Here is a 3,459-nt window from a genome sequence, read left to right on the forward strand (position 1 = left end):
GGGGGGGATGCCCTTTGTGTAGGTGAAATGTGTCGGGGACTGTCATCGTAATATACCTCAGTGAAATGAAGGTTAATTCTGATGTACAGCCTGCATGGCCGTCATTATCGGCGAATCATGAAAATAAATTAAGCCACTGAAATAGATACTCCTGTGGTACACGGCGGGGATCTCGTGAAGGATGGACGGCTGAACTTTACAGATTATTATTGGGAAATAGTGCCGAATTCAATTAATGCATCTAAAAGACACCTTTATAGAGGGCAGCTATAATTTAAATGACAGCGGGGTGTAATTTTGCTTGTTATAAGTCAAATTTGCAGAGTTTCATGTTTCATGCATTATTTCCCCTTCTCTCCCCCACCCACTCGCCCCCCCTCAGTCCTGTTTTACCCCCCCTTTTTTTCCTCCAATCCTTATTTCTTCCGTTTGCTGACGTTCAGACATTGGCTGATGTCAGTTTCTCACGGTACGATAACCTTGAGTAAAGATATAACAGTATCACGGTATTATCACGGAAATTTACAGCAAATCATCCAGTTGGCGGCGTTCAAAACAGGCAATGCAACAATTATTCACTGCAGAGTGATACACATTATTTATTACGTATACACTGTTATCTTGACCTTATAAGTACAGTATTGATACATCTGTATTTGAAGCTGTATTTTATAGAATCTGTATTGAGTGAGGAAAGTCAATGTTTTTTCAGTCTACATATTTTGTAATTTCACACTAAGTGATGAAATGCAAGCCAAACCTATTAAAAACAGAAAAAAATAGCCCTTTACTGCAGAGCCAATATAAGGTGAAGGAAACAAATGCTTACTTAATTGTCATTAGGAGCTAATGCTGCTTACAGATCATTCGTATCTATGATGTATCATTTGAAGCAATATCAAAATGACCATCTTAACAATGAGGCAACTGATATGATAGGGTTATTTTTTTGGACTTTAAGATCACATAAAAAAATACTACATTTTCTTGTAGGTGCTATAGAGTGTTGTGAGCAGAAATCATGCATTCTATACAAACAAGTGAAATTACTGCCCAAAGCCCGTCAGATTGTGACATCACGGTCGATGTAGCTGCCCAAATGCGTTCCGTGCATTCCCAATTATTCATTAATTCTGGTTCATAATCAAATTAAAAACAAAACAAGGTAAATATGTATTCTTATTGTTAGACTGAGTCATTTTTAGTGTTCTCCAACAAGCAAAATTAGATATTTTGTTCACTAAAGCTAGAACATTTTATATATTTTAGATATTCAAATCCTTTAAATGATAATTGTCATCAAATTATCAGTTTTGGAAAAATGGCAAAAACATATAGTGGTATTTTTTTTTATTACACTGTATTTTTTTGGTCAAACATCAGACTGTGTAGACAAATGGGTGCGGGCTTCTTGGATGTGTTTCAATAAACGCAGGGTAATTTCAGCGCTTGTTTTGTACGTAAACTTGTCTGTTTTGGCTGTTTCCCTCTTTATGGTGCATCGCAACTGCATCAATCGTCAAATTTGTCCTTTTGTTGTAAGGGGTAGAAAAAGTGTGGAATCCTTTCAGCCAGCTGGCCCGCAGTGCCCGGGAATATGTTCAGTTTTCTCCTCTTCACTTCAGGACAGCTGGAGAGAGAAAAAAAAATCCTCTCAGTCCTGCTCATACGTTAAAGAACAGAGTGACTTAAAATTTGAGCTGGTTTGAAAAGGACTATTTTCTTCTTCTTCTTTTTTTTTTTTAAACCTTGGAATACCTTGATACCGTTAACCAGTCCATGCTTACCTTCCTGCAAGACGATTCCTGAAAAGAATACGTCTCATTCAATAGAACCGAAGACATCAAATCCTTTGAGGGTTTACGCTGACCAAAAAAAAATGAATAAATAAAGTAGAAATCCACATCTTTTTGCAATATTCTCACCCGTCCTCATCTCTCCCCAAGCCTTAAAGTATATATACAGTAATCCTCTACGGCAGGACCTGCATCACACCTCTCGCTGTGCAGGCAACCCCCTCACCCCCCCCACCCCATGAAGCATAGCGATGCAGGAGCCTTTATGCAGATCCACCCCACCTTGAAGGCTGAGCGGGTGAACTGGGTAAATCGCTGACCTCTCACCTGCGCACAACGGAGAGGAGAGCCGGCGGCTTAATCCAGGCAGGTGTCTGACAAGCAGACGAACACGGCAGAGGGCCGTATCGCGTTTGACCCTCCCTCAGACCTCCCTTATCTATTAATCTACACCCTCTCTGTGAAGAGGAGTCGAATTAACACCTCAACAGGGCAGGTGGGGGGCGTCTGATTAAACAGCGTCAATGTCGCCAAGACGTTGGCTGCCTCCCCCCCAAATAAATTATCATCAAAAAAGAGGTACGGTCAGAAATACAAATCAGGATTTTTTTTTTTTTTTTTTTGAGGAACAAAAAAAAAGCAATGCTTTCATGTTTAAAACACGGTTTTATAACTATTTCCTTAATAACCAGGTAGATTATGTGCACTCAGAAATGCCATACTAGAAAACACGTTTCTGTCCTCTGGATTATTATATTAAGTACCCCTTCATATCTGTTTAATTTGACATAAATAGCTTCCCAACATGCAAACACAGCCTGTGTTAAAGTATTTTATATACCCCTGTTTTTTTTTTTTTTTTTTTTTTTTTTTTTATGGAAGACATCCCCAGAGGAAAATACAAAGTGCCTTTATGGCGCATGAAATATAGGGCTGAACTCGGACCGCAGGTTGAAAATCGCGCCATAAAGAGCAGAGGAGCGGTGCGGGGAAAAATAGGTGAGAGAAAGCTGTTACGGTTTGAAGAAGGACAAACTCCTCCACCACTTCTTCTTTCTATTTATGACCCATTGAGAGAAAGGGAAATGAGGGTAAATGTTAGAATTCCCTGTTAAAAATCTCTGGTGTCATCTTTGTTTGAACTCATCCGTTTTGAGAAATCATATCCTTTTTTTTTTTTTTTTTTTTTTTCCAAGGCCAAACACACACGGTTCCCCCACTTCTCCCCTTCTTCCTCTGGTCCTGGTCACCCCCCCACACACGCTCACATTTTTTTTAAAGAATCCTTCCACTGTCATTATTGGTATTGAACTCATTTCTAAATTCAGAAATTGGCCGAGGAAGATCATTCAGCGCGGCAGATAGTAAAATCAATAGCTTTTGTGTCAGCCGGCAGGGTCTGTCTGTCTCCGTCGCTCTCCGGATGGGTTGGGAATGCTGGGAGTGAGTGTGCAGTAGTGCACGCGTGCGCGCGCGCGCGTGGGCGCATGCACGAGAGTGTGTGCTGTAAGGGGCGGCGGAGTGCAGACAAAAGGCGAGCAAAAACTAGGGGAGTGGGGCCACCTCTTGACGACGCATGCACACACACGCACATGCTTCTCCGGTACGGCTCCCACTCACACACGACTGCTTGGGTAATGCACATTCCTATGCAAGCACATAT

At 41.1% G+C, this 3,459-nt stretch overlaps 1 long non-coding RNA gene across 1 annotated transcript; it reads right to left on the reverse strand.

The window, feature by feature from the left end:
• Positions 1 to 1,408: 1,408 nt before the first annotated feature.
• Positions 1,409 to 2,227, reverse strand: LOC118566542. Its single transcript, XR_004933095.1, has 3 exons — positions 2,124 to 2,227; positions 1,788 to 1,865; positions 1,409 to 1,630 (listed from the first exon to the last, which is right to left on the reverse strand). It is a non-coding gene; the product is annotated as an uncharacterized LOC118566542 (long non-coding RNA).
• Positions 2,228 to 3,459: the final 1,232 nt, after the last annotated feature.

This window comes from Fundulus heteroclitus, chromosome 17 (genome assembly GCF_011125445.2).
Source record: "Fundulus heteroclitus isolate FHET01 chromosome 17, MU-UCD_Fhet_4.1, whole genome shotgun sequence".
Classification (NCBI taxonomy): domain Eukaryota; kingdom Metazoa; phylum Chordata; class Actinopteri; order Cyprinodontiformes; family Fundulidae; genus Fundulus; species Fundulus heteroclitus.